The sequence below is a fragment of the Tachypleus tridentatus genome, chromosome 10 (assembly GCF_004210375.1).
Source record: "Tachypleus tridentatus isolate NWPU-2018 chromosome 10, ASM421037v1, whole genome shotgun sequence".
NCBI lineage: Eukaryota > Metazoa > Arthropoda > Merostomata > Xiphosura > Limulidae > Tachypleus > Tachypleus tridentatus.
The window spans coordinates 26507809-26522573 of record NC_134834.1 but is presented as its reverse complement, the minus strand read 5'-3'; the positions used below and the strand labels follow the sequence as shown (position 1 = coordinate 26522573).

At 35.1% G+C, this 14765-nt stretch overlaps 1 protein-coding gene across 1 annotated transcript in view; it reads right to left on the bottom strand.

Annotated features, from left to right (window-relative positions):
- The window catches only part of LOC143228918 (prolyl 4-hydroxylase subunit alpha-2-like), a 49027-nt gene extending 35824 nt beyond the window's left edge, over positions 1–13203 (bottom strand). The window contains exon 1 of the mRNA XM_076460373.1: positions 13049–13203. The gene's annotated coding sequence lies outside the window, so the exon portion shown is untranslated. The remainder of the gene's footprint in view (positions 1–13048) is intronic.
- Between the last annotated feature and the right edge of the window lie 1562 nt (positions 13204–14765).

The window sequence follows — 14765 nt, the reverse complement described above, 5'->3', positions numbered from 1 at the left end:
GCTGTCGAATTAACCACCTTCTTTCTAATTTAAAAGTTTAAAATTCAAGAAAATTGCGCACAGATAAACTACACGAAGCTTTAAGCGAATTTTTGAAATAAACTTAAGATATGTTTGTTTTTTTACATAATCACAGAACTTGACATCTTTAAAGTACACATCTGTTTTTCGTTAACCATAGGACATCATGACCCCGACTATTTTAGTGCCATCAGTAAACGATGCAAGACGACATGACCCCATCACTTTTAATATAATTAATAAGCAGTGCATGGCTTCATGACCTCAATTAGTATGATTACTAATCACTCAAGGAGGTCGTGCCCGCAACATTTTTAATATAATTAATAAATAGAGCAGTACATCATGACTCCAAATGATATAGTATCATTACTAAGTGGTGTAGGACATCAGGACCCCAACTGTCATAATATCATTGATAGGCAGTATAGGACATTATGACCCCAACTGTTATAATATCATTGATAGGTAGTGTAGGACATTAGGACCACAACTGTTTTAGTAGTATTACTAAGCACTGTAAGACTCCATCAGTTTTAATATGATTAATAAGCAGTGTAGGGTATCATGACCCAAACTGTTTTGGTATCATTAATAAGCAGTGTAGGAAGTCATGGACCCAACTTTTATAACACCATTTTTAAGCTGTGTTCGATGTCATGCTCCCAACTGTTATAAAGCTATAACTGTTTCTAAAGGCACAATTAGGGTCATATTAAAGTTTCTACAACATTCTGTCTTACCTTTCGTAAAGTCAAATAAAAATTCAGAGGTGATATTTAGCTCAGATGTTTCAGGTGTTTCAAATTAGAACACACGATTTTGGGTACCTGTAGACCAGATTCTATCTTCAGTCTTTTTTTCGAATCAACAATGGTGCAGAGAGTAGCCTAGTTATTTAAATATCAGTAGACAACAGTTGTTACGAAGTAGGTCAGACCCTGAAAGCCTTAACAACGTCAGTTCAGTGTCACCTTATGATAAAAAAGAAAACTTAATCCACTAAAGTGTCTCGATATTCAACCAACATCTTATTCAGAGCAGCACTTGGGAAAGAGAATTTCAAAACTTGCTACTTTCTGAAGGAACTGTGAAAAGTTTATAAATTACATGGAACAAGATGGTGGTTCAAATTTAAGGTACAGAGTTAAGACTAAATGTTATACGTTAAAACTGCTATCAGTAGCCGCGCACATTAATTAATTTTCGCGAAGCTACACATTAATAAGTGAGACTTGTAGTACACACAGTTGGAAATGTTTTGTGCAACAGGCTATTTATTTTGTGTGTGTTAGCATGACATTATTCCTCATATTTTGTGTGAGTTAGCATGACATTATTCCTCATATTTTGTGTGTGTTAGCATGACATTATTCCTCATATTTTGTGTGTGTTAGCATGACATTATTCCTCATATTTTGTGTGTGTTAGCATGACATTATTCCTCAAAAATTGTGATGATTCTCCTATTGGCGAAAAATAATTTCTGTAGCAACGTGATCACTCCTAAATTGAGCCGAAACGTTAAAAACAACAAGAACAACAGAAATCTGCTATCGTGTTCAGCCTTCTACATGTGTTAAAAAGATCATTTCTACTGATTTGTAAGGGACTTGTTTTGAAGACATTTTTGTTTGTTATTTTTAAAGTTTTCGATTCGTTCCAAACATTGAACCAATAAAATATCCGAAAAGAAATAGGAATATGGAAAGTTATTACCTAACATTTTTGTGGAAGGTTATTATCTACCTTTTTCATGGAAGGTTATTACCTAACTTTTTCATGGAAGATTATTACCTAACTTTTTTTAATGGAAGATTATTACCTAACTTTTTTATGGAAGGTTATAACCTAACTTTTTTATGGAAGGTTATCATCTACCTTCTTTATGAAAGGTTATTACCTAACTTTTTTCTAGCAAATTAATTTCTTAATTTTCTTTTTATTTTATTGGAAACACGACTAAACGAGTTTATCAGACTGGAATTAACAGAAGAAAGAAGAAACACGTTAAAACAACACGTATTCGAAGAAAGTGATGATAATTTTGAAATATGTTGAAGCGAACATAAATCTCGAGGTAAAGAGAAAAGTAAATATTGACCACTCACAGCTCTAGATTGAAATACGTACGACAACGACGATACCAAATATGTGAGCTTTGCCGTCTTTCGTTTTTACTTTTACTTGTAGGTAAGTGCAAAGTTGCACAAAGGGTCATCTTTGCTTTGTTAATGACAGGGATCTAATTTTGAATTCTAGAGTTATGGGCTCTCAAACTTGCTTGAACCATTAATGCATGAAATTGTATTGAAAAGCTTAGGTTTTCATATCTGTTAATAGTCCTTCGCCAGAAAAACAAATAATGCATAAGCGCTTCATCAGAAACACCAAACAAACAATGTACTTAGTCTTCATCAGAAACACCAAACAAACAATGTACTTAGTCTTCATCAGAAACACCAAACAAACAATGTGCTTACTCTTCATCAGAAACCCCAAACAAACAATGTACTTACTCTTCATCAGAAACACCAAACAAACAATGTACTTAGTCTTCATCAGAAACACCAAACAAACAATGTACTTAGTCTTCATCAGAAACACCAAACAAACAATGTACTTAGTCTTCATCAGAAACACCAAACAAACAATGTGCTTACTCTTCATCAGAAACACCAAACAAACAATGTACTTACTCTTCATCAGAAACACCAAACAAACAATGTACTTACTCTTCATCAGAAACACCAAACAAACAATGTGCTTACTCTTCATCAGAAACACCAAACAAACAATGTGCTTACTCTTCATCAGAAACACCAAACAAACAATGTACTTACTCTTCATCAGAAACACCAAACAAACAATGTACTTACTCTTCATCAGAAACCCCAAACAAACAATGTACTTAGTCTTCATCAGAAACACCAAACAAACAATGTACTTACTCTTCATCAGAAACCCCAAACAAACAATGTACTTAGTCTTCATCAGAAACACCAAACAAACAATGTACTTACTCTTCATCAGAAACACCAAACAAACAATGTGCTTACTCTTCATCAGAAACACCAAACAAACAATGTGCTTAGTCTTCATCAGAAACACCAAACAAACAATGTACTTAGTCTTCATCAGAAACACCAAACAAACAATGTACTTAGTCTTCATCAGAAACACCAAACAAACAATGTGCTTACTCTTCATCAGAAACACCAAACAAACAATGTACTTACTCTTCATCAGAAACACCAAACAAACAATGTACTTACTCTTCATCAGAAACACCAAACAAACAATGTACTTACTCTTCATCAGAAACACCAAACAAACAATGTAATTTACTCTTCATCAGAAACACCAAACAAACAATGTACTTACTCTTCATCAGAAACACCAAACAAACAATGTGCTTACTCTTCATCAGAAACACCAAACAAACAATGTGCTTAGTCTTCATCAGAAACACCAAACAAACAATGTACTTAGTCTTCATCAGAAACACCAAACAAACAATGTACTTAGTCTTCATCAGAAACACCAAACAAACAATGTGCTTACTCTTCATCAGAAACACCAAACAAACAATGTACTTACTCTTCATCAGAAACACCAAACAAACAATGTACTTACTCTTCATCAGAAACACTAAACAAACAATGTACTTACTCTTCATCAGAAACACCAAACAAACAATGTGCTTACTCTTCATCAGAAACCCCAAACAAACAATGTACTTACTCTTCATCAGAAACACCAAACAAACAATGTACTTACTCTTCATCAGAAACACCAAACAAACAATGTACTTACTCTTCATCAGAAACACCAAACAAACAATGTACTTACTCTTCATCAGAAACACCAAACAAACAATGTACTTACTCTTCATCAGAAACACCAAACAAACAATGTACTTACTCTTCATCAGAAAAACAAACAAACAATGTGCTTACTCTTCATCAGAAACACCAAACAAACAATGTACTTACTCTTCATCAGAAACACCAAACAAACAATGTGCTTACTCTTCATCAGAAACACCAAACAAACAATGTACTTACTCTTCATCAGAAAAACAAACCAATGTGAAAACACTTCATCAGAAACACCAAACAAACAATGTAATTTACTCTTCATCAGAAACACCAAACAAACAATGTGCTTACTCTTCATCAGAAACACCAAACAAACAATGTGCTTACTCTTCATCAGAAACACCAAACAAACAATGTACTTACTCTTCATCAGAAACACCAAACAAACAATGTACTTACTCTTCATCAGAAACACCAAACAAACAATGTGCTTACTCTTCATCAGAAACACCAAACAAACAATGTACTTACTCTTCATCAGAAACACCAAACAAACAATGTACTTACTCTTCATCAGAAAAACAAACAAACAATGTGCTTACTCTTCATCAGAAACACCAAACAAACAATGTACTTACTCTTCATCAGAAACACCAAACAAACAATGTGCTTACTCTTCATCAGAAACACCAAACAAACAATGTACTTACTCTTCATCAGAAAAACAAACCAATGTGAAAACACTTCATCAGAAACACCAAACAAACAATGTACTTACTCTTCATCAGAAACACCAAACAAACAATGTGCTTACTCTTCATCAGAAACACCAAACAAACAATGTACTTACTCTTCATCAGAAACACCAAACAAACAATGTGCTTACTCTTCATCAGAAACACCAAACAAACAATGTACTTACTCTTCATCAGAAACACCAAACAAACAATGTACTTACTCTTCATCAGAAAAACAAACAAACAATGTGCTTACTCTTCATCAGAAACACCAAACAAACAATGTACTTACTCTTCATCAGAAACACCAAACAAACAATGTGCTTACTCTTCATCAGAAACACCAAACAAACAATGTACTTACTCTTCATCAGAAAAACAAACCAATGTGAAAACACTTCATCAGAAACACCAAACAAACAATGTACTTACTCTTCATCAGAAACACCAAACAAACAATGTGCTTACTCTTCATCAGAAACACCAAACAAACAATGTACTTACTCTTCATCAGAAACACCAAACAAACAATGTACTTACTCTTCATCAGAAAAACAAACCAGTGTGAAAACACTTCATCAGAAACACCAAACAAACACTATAACTACTCTTCATTAGAAACACAAATCAATGTGACAAAACCTCTTCAGTCTGAAAGCTAAAGTTTTAAAGTTCGTTTTATAAATTTATCAAATTTGATGTAGTTTATTAAATGTAAAATATGACATTGTTATTCAATAACTAAACAGTGGACCGACATCGTTATTCAATAACTAAACAATGGACCGACATCGTTATTCAATAACTAAACAATAGACCGACATCGTTATTCAATAACTAAACAGTGGACCGACATCGTTATTCAATAACTAAACAATAGACCGACATCGTTATTCAATAACTAAACAATGGACCGACATCGTTATTCAATAACTAAACAGTGGACCGACATCGTTATTCAATAACTAAACAATAGACCGACATCGTTATTCAATAACTAAACAGTGGACCGACATCGTTATTCAATAACTAAACAATGGACCGACATCGTTATTCAATAGCTAAACAGTGGACCGACATCGTTATTCAATAACTAAACAGTGGACCGACATCGTTATTCAATAACTAAACAATAGACCGACATCGTTATTCAATAACTAAACAGTGGACCGACATCGTTATTCAATAACTAAACAATGGACCGACATCGTTATTCAATAGCTAAACAGTGGACCGACATCGTTATTCAATAACTAAACAGTGGACTGACATCGTTATTCAATAACTAAACAGTGGACCGACATCGTTATTCAATAACTAAACAGTGGACCGACATCGTTATTCAATAACTAAACAATGGACCGACATCGTTATTCAATAGCTAAACAGTGGACCGACATCGTTATTCAATAACTAAACAGTGGACCGACATCGTTATTCAATAACTAAACAATAGACCGACATCGTTATTCAATAACTAAACAGTGGACCGACATCGTTATTCAATAACTAAACAATGGACCGACATCGTTATTCAATAGCTAAACAGTGGACCGACATCGTTATTCAATAACTAAACAGTGGACCGACATCGTTATTCAATAACTAAACAGTGGACCGACATCGTTATTCAATAACTAAACAGTGGACCGACATCGTTATTCAATAACTAAACAATGGACCGACATCGTTATTCAATAACTAAACAATGGACCGACATCGTTATTCAATAGCTAAACAGTGGACCGACATCGTTATTCAATAACTAAACAGTGGACCGACATCGTTATTCAATAGCTAAACAGTGGACCGACATCGTTATTCAATAACTAAACAGTGGACCGACATCGTTATTCAATAACTAAACAGTGGACCGACATCGTTATTCAATAACTAAACAATGGACCGACATCGTTATTCAATAACTAAACAGTGGACCGACATCGTTATTCAATAACTAAACAATGGACCGACATCGTTATTCAATAACTAAACAATGGACCGACATCGTTATTCAATAACTAAACAGTGGACCGACATCGTTATTCAATAACTAAACAATAGACCGACATCGTTATTCAATAACTAAACAGTGGACCGACATCGTTATTCAATAACTAAACAATGGACCGACATCGTTATTCAATAACTAAACAGTGGACCGACATCGTTATTCAATAACTAAACAGTGGACCGACATCGTTATTCAATAACTAAACAATGGACCGACATCGTTATTCAATAACTAAACAATGGACCGACATCGTTATTCAATAACCAAACAATGGACCGACATCGTTATTCAATAACTAAACAATGGACCGACATCGTTATTCAATAACTAAACAGTGGACCGACATCGTTATTCAATAACTAAACAGTGGACCGACATCGTTATTCAATAACTAAACAATGGACCGACATCGTTATTCAATAACTAAACAATGGACCGACATCGTTATTCAATAACTAAACAATGGACCGACATCGTTATTCAATAACTAAACAATGGACCGACATCGTTATTCAATAACTAAACAGTGGACCGACATCGTTATTCAATAACTAAACAGTGGACCGACATCGTTATTCAATAACTAAACAATGGACCGACATCGTTATTCAATAACTAAACAATGGACCGACATCGTTATTCAATAGCTAAACAGTGGACCGACATCGTTATTCAATAACTAAACAGTGGACCGACATCGTTATTCAATAGCTAAACAGTGGACCGACATCGTTATTCAATAACTAAACAGTGGACCGACATCGTTATTCAATAACTAAACAGTGGACCGACATCGTTATTCAATAACTAAACAATGGACCGACATCGTTATTCAATAACTAAACAGTGGACCGACATCGTTATTCAATAACTAAACAATGGACCGACATCGTTATTCAATAACTAAACAATAGACCGACATCGTTATTCAATAACTAAACAGTGGACCGACATCGTTATTCAATAACTAAACAATAGACCGACATCGTTATTCAATAACTAAACAGTGGACCGACATCGTTATTCAATAACTAAACAATGGACCGACATCGTTATTCAATAACTAAACAGTGGACCGACATCGTTATTCAATAACTAAACAGTGGACCGACATCGTTATTCAATAACTAAACAGTGGACCGACATCGTTATTCAATAACTAAACAATGGACCGACATCGTTATTCAATAACTAAACAATGGACCGACATCGTTATTCAATAACTAAACAATGGACCGACATCGTTATTCAATAACTAAACAATGGACCGACATCGTTATTCAATAACTAAACAGTGGACCGACATCGTTATTCAATAACTAAACAGTGGACCGACATCGTTATTCAATAACTAAACAATGGACCGACATCGTTATTCAATAACTAAACAATGGACCGACATCGTTATTCAATAACTAAACAATGGACCGACATCGTTATTCAATAACTAAACAATGGACCGACATCGTTATTCAATAACTAAACAGTGGACCGACATCGTTATTCAATAACTAAACAATAGACCGACATCGTTATTCAATAACTAAACAATAGACCGACATCGTTATTCAATAACTAAACAGTGGACCGACATCGTTATTCAATAACTAAACAGTGGACCGACATCGTTATTCAATAACTAAACAATGGACCGACATCGTTATTCAATAACTAAACAATGGACCGACATCGTTATTCAATAACTAAACAATGGACCGACATCGTTATTCAATAACTAAACAGTGGACCGACATCGTTATTCAATAACTAAACAGTGGACCGACATCGTTATTCAATAACTAAACAGTGGACCGACATCGTTATTCAATAACTAAACAGTGGACCGACATCGTTATTCAATAACTAAACAGTGGACCGACATCGTTATTCAATAACTAAACAATGGACCGACATCGTTATTCAATAACTAAACAATAGACCGACATCGTTATTCAATAACTAAACAGTGGACCGACATCGTTATTCAATAACTAAACAGTGGACCGACATCGTTATTCAATAACTAAACAGTGGACCGACATCGTTATTCAATAACTAAACAGTGGACCGACATCGTTATTCAATAACTAAACAGTGGACCGACATCGTTATTCAATAGCTAAACAGTGGACCGACATCGTTATTCAATAACTAAACAGTGGACCGACATCGTTATTCAATAAGTAAACAGTGGACCGACATCGTTATTCAATAACTAAACAATGGACCGACATCGTTATTCAATAACTAAACAGTGGACCGACATCGTTATTCAATAACTAAACAATGGACCGACATCGTTATTCAATAACTAAACAATAGACCGACATCGTTATTCAATAACTAAACAGTGGACCGACATCGTTATTCAATAACTAAACAATAGGACCGACATCGTTATTCAATAACTAAACAGTGGACCGACATCGTTATTCAATAACTAAACAATGGACCGACATCGTTATTCAATAACTAAACAGTGGACCGACATCGTTATTCAATAACTAAACAGTGGACCGACATCGTTATTCAATAACTAAACAGTGGACCGACATCGTTATTCAATAACTAAACAATGGACCGACATCGTTATTCAATAACTAAACAATGGACCGACATCGTTATTCAATAACTAAACAATGGACCGACATCGTTATTCAATAACTAAACAATGGACCGACATCGTTATTCAATAACTAAACAGTGGACCGACATCGTTATTCAATAACTAAACAGTGGACCGACATCGTTATTCAATAACTAAACAATGGACCGACATCGTTATTCAATAACTAAACAATGGACCGACATCGTTATTCAATAACTAAACAATGGACCGACATCGTTATTCAATAACTAAACAATGGACCGACATCGTTATTCAATAACTAAACAGTGGACCGACATCGTTATTCAATAACTAAACAATGGACCGACATCGTTATTCAATAACTAAACAATGGACCAACATCGTTATTCAATAACTAAACAGTGGACCGACATCGTTATTCAATAACTAAACAGTGGACCGACATCGTTATTCAATAACTAAACAATAGACCGACATCGTTATTCAATAACTAAACAATGGACCGACATCGTTATTCAATAACTAAACAGTGGACCGACATCGTTATTCAATAACTAAACAGTGGACCGACATCGTTATTCAATAACTAAACAATGGACCGACATCGTTATTCAATAACTAAACAATGGACCGACATCGTTATTCAATAACTAAACAATGGACCGACATCGTTATTCAATAACTAAACAGTGGACCGACATCGTTATTCAATAACTAAACAGTGGACCGACATCGTTATTCAATAACTAAACAATGGACCGACATCGTTATTCAATAACTAAACAGTGGACCGACATCGTTATTCAATAACTAAACAATAGACCGACATCGTTATTCAATAACTAAACAATAGACCGACATCGTTATTCAATAACTAAACAGTGGACCGACATCGTTATTCAATAACTAAACAGTGGACCGACATCGTTATTCAATAACTAAACAGTGGACCGACATCGTTATTCAATAACTAAACAATAGACCGACATCGTTATTCAATAACTAAACAATAGACCGACATCGTTATTCAATAACTAAACAGTGGACCGACATCGTTATTCAATAACTAAACAGTGGACCGACATCGTTATTCAATAACTAAACAGTGGACCGACATCGTTATTCAATAACCAAACAGTGGACCGACATCGTTATTCAATAACTAAACAATAGACCGACATCGTTATTCAATAACTAAACAATAGACCGACATCGTTATTCAATAACTAAACAGTGGACCGACATCGTTATTCAATAACTAAACAGTGGACCGACATCGTTATTCAATAACTAAACAGTGGACCGACATCGTTATTCAATAACTAAACAGTGGACCGACATCGTTATTCAATAACTAAACAATAGACCGACATCGTTATTCAATAACTAAACAGTGGACTTTATTTCCTCTTCGTTATTGAATAAAATTCTACCATTCGTTGAGGAATCATGAACAGCACGACCAATGTTTGTGTGAATATTTCTCAGGACGCTTCTCTGTTCCTTCCCACACATGAAAATCAATGTTTGTCACATAGAGAACCGGTCTAAACTGGAACAAGTGAGCGAACTCAGAGATAACTTTAAGAAAGCACATCTTCCAATCCAGTTATAAATGCCTTAATTTAAGAATAGTAATAATAATAATGAAAAAACAGCTTTACACTTGTATGGTTCAACCGTGTTTCTTTAATCAGGGAATAACACACTTTTGACACACAAAAAGTAAACAACCTAATTCTTGCAACTAGTAGACACGTTTCGTTTGTATGTTTTTGTGCGTAAATGTATGACAAATATGAACGAATATATATATATATATAATGTCTTTTATCTCATCAGATATTTAAAAAGACGCATCTATACCTTCGGTTTTTCTCAATATCTAAAAATATAAACCTTCTAAATGTTGATACAACACTATTCGTATCAATATTTGTATTAGAAAAGCATAACATTCCTTTTCAGGAGCAGTCGTCTTGGGTGAAACGTGTGAACGTTTAGCAATCCCTGGATTATATATTTGTATGTGTGTGTGAGAGAGAGAGAGAGAGATAGTACGTTTGTTTGTTTTGAATTTCGCGCAAAGCTGCTCCAGAGCTATCTGCGCTAGCCGACCCTAATTTAGCAGTGTAAGACTAAAGGGAAGGCAGCTAGTCATCACCACCCACCGCCGACTCTTGGGCTACTCTTTTACCAACGAATAGAGGGATTGCCCGTCACATTATAACGCCCCACGGCTGAAAGGGCGAGCATGTTTGGTGCGACTGGGATTTGAACCCGCGACCCTCAGATTACGAGTCAAACGCCTTAACTCACCTGGCCATGCCGGACCAAGAGAAGTGGTACGACAAAGAGATACAAGGTAACATTGATGCTTTAACATCAAACACATGTTTCACTGCAAGGTCACAATTCTTTAAAAAACCGGTTCAAATTATTCCGGTTTTCTCTTAAAGTTCTTTGCAAAGGTTACCGTTACAATCTTTTGTTTTTGCATTAGACACAGAAGGAAAGCTAGCCCACCATTTTATATTATCTTACATTGTCTTTCGTTTATCTGTAACAACGGTTTAAACAAAAGTAGTTAAGTGTCCTTATAATGTTTTAGTAATCAAACCTTACATTAATGGAAGCAGTACTGAAGTATAATTTACTTATATTGATTTTCATTAGTATTAAAATTGAGGTTAACGGTCAATAGGGGGCTACATAGACAAAAAATAAACAACTTATTAATTAAGACATTTAAGAAACTTCTAAACTTTCTTTAGGAAGTTCACTCTAATGGTTGAGGGAAGATTGATGATTTATAATGTTAACATTTGGTGTTCAATCACTACAATAGACACAATAATAAAAAGCCATTGTGTAATATAGTGGTTAAGAGCAACTAAAGACCCGGCATAGCCAGGTGGTTAAGGCACTTGACTTGTAATCTGATGGTCGTGAATTCGAATCCCAGTCACACCAAACATGCTCGCCCTTTTAGCCGTCGGGGTGTTATTGTGTGACGATCACTCCCACTATTCGTTGGTAAAAGACTAGCCCAAGAGTTGGCGATGGGTGGTGATGACTAGCTACCTTCCCTTTAGTCTTACACTGCTAAATTAGCGCAGAGTTGGCTGTGGGTGGCGATGACTAGCTGCCTTCCCTTACACTGCTAAATTAGCGCAGATAGTTCACGTGTATTTTTTCGCGAAATTAAAAAACAAGCAAACTTCTATTATTGCCCCCACAGTTTTAAGTATTATTTTCTTTTAAAAACAATTTCCACTTATTAATATATTATGAGTTGTAAAAGACACGTGTCAGTACTTGCAAATTTCTAAATGCAATAGACATAATAAAATACACTTATTAAATTACAGAATATATTTTGTGCTTACAAAATTGTTTTTATTTCAAAAGAAAAAGAAACTTTATCATAACTCCCAGCTGTTCTTCCGTGAATAAACTTCGCGGGTAAATAAATACCAGTTTGAAACACGTATACTTTCAGTTTCAAAGACAGGGAATTAAAATCCTTACGTAGAAAGTTTATTACAAAGTATACAATAAAAACACATATTTTTCCTTCCTGAACCACATTTAGTGAAATAATATTACGTTGTTAAAGTTGTGTAATAGTTTTCTCACCGTTTCGCTACATATGAAACATCATTTAATTGGCGTATAATGGAGAACAGTGAAGAATATAAAAAGAGAATATATGGATTTTATAGTAAATAAACGAAAATAAAACAATTAGATACCTCGAACTTATTACTATGAACACGTAACTTCTTGGAGATTTTAAACGTGTCCACAAACATCGTAAATGTATTTATATCGTACACAGTAAATAAAGACGTTTTCATATTACCTGCTTCTATAAACTGTTCTTTCTTCTTCTCCTATTTGTATTTATTCCAACAGCTTTCCATTCAGTCCAAACTTGTCTTGAGTGTCTAAACATCTAGTGGTTTTGACCCTCTACATGCTTTGTGATCTCAATTTATCAAAAATAAAAACCAACTTTGCTCATGCGCGTCACGTGCCGCGTGTACTTCTTTTAGAATTTTAAGCCCCAGTGATCAGGATTGAATTGAAACTACTGTTACTGGCACAAAACTATTGATATATTGAATAAAACTATTTTCCTCGCAGTTCTTGTACGTTTTAGTGAGAAACGTCTTGTTTTTTATACATTTCCGGAGCTGTGTTTTTTATATCATCTGTTTAATGACTGTTTAATAAATACATTCCAGATCGTTTGTTTATTCTCTTAGCGCAAAGCTACACAATACGACATTTGCAGGGGGAGTTAAAACATCAAATTATAGCGTTGCAAGTCCCGAAACACACTTGTTGACCTACTAGTAAACATAAACTTTATTATTGATTTTGTTTTAAAACTAAATAGAAGCATAGAAGACAGCGACTAGATTCTAAGAAGAGGAAATTCACTTGAAGATAAAACTCGCGTCCAACAAACATCCGACGAATCATGTTAATATTTTTGTAATAATCTGGAGTGTTGGTTAACTGTAATACATGTTAGTTATTGTCTTACTGTATTGTAGCCGAATAAAGATGTTTCCGAACAAGCTTTTATTAAGCTTCATCGTGGTTGTTAAACACACAGATACTAGTTGTCTGTTGAACCTGTAATTTTCATTACTGCGGGCCGAGTATATCCTAGTGTTTAGCATGTCAAACTGAGTATATCCTAGTGTTTAGCATGTCAAACTGAGTATATCCTAGTGTTTAGCATGTCAAACTGAGTATATCCTAGTGTTTAGCATGTCAAACTGAATGCTCATGATTCGTAACCTGTTGCTGTAAAGATGCACTTTAGCTTTGGGATCGTGGAAACGCTATAGCATTGATGTCAAATACCAATACTCGCCCTACCACCAGTCAATTGATGGTAAGTCTAAAGGGTTTGTGACGCTAAAAAACGAGACTCTATGAGCACAACACAGATAGCCCATTATGTAACTCTGTGCTTAGTGTCAAACATACAAAAGGTCAGGTGTGAGTTGGTGGCGGGTGCCGTCGACTAGCTACGTATGCATTATTATACCAAGCCCCACTTATGGGTCACACATGAATAGTCCATCAATAGGCGGCGGGTGTTGTTGGTCAGCCGCTTTCATTCCAATCTATCAGTTGAGAGTTGTGGCTGCGAACCGATATCAATTTATGTAGTTATAGTAGGAAAAAGCTTTAAGACACACAAACAAACCAATTCCTATTCGCACACCTCTAACACATCCAAACACTCACAGTTTTCCGCTTTATCAAGATTATTCATAAAATAACCTGAGAGTGGTTTCCCAGTTTGAAGTTCCAGCTAGAACGAATACTGATACTTTACCCAAACCTCCAGAACAAGTTTCCCATATTCCCACATCACATGAAACACCCATCAGCTGATAAAGGGGTGGATGTAACAATTCCATCATTATTCCTCCCATATAGTTTGTTACGCAGTGATTTCTTAAACTTAATTGCTATCAGCTCTAACCCCCCTTCCTGGTATGGATGGAATAAACTAATGTCCATCTTTTCACTGACCTTTGTTGTTTCCTGCGAAG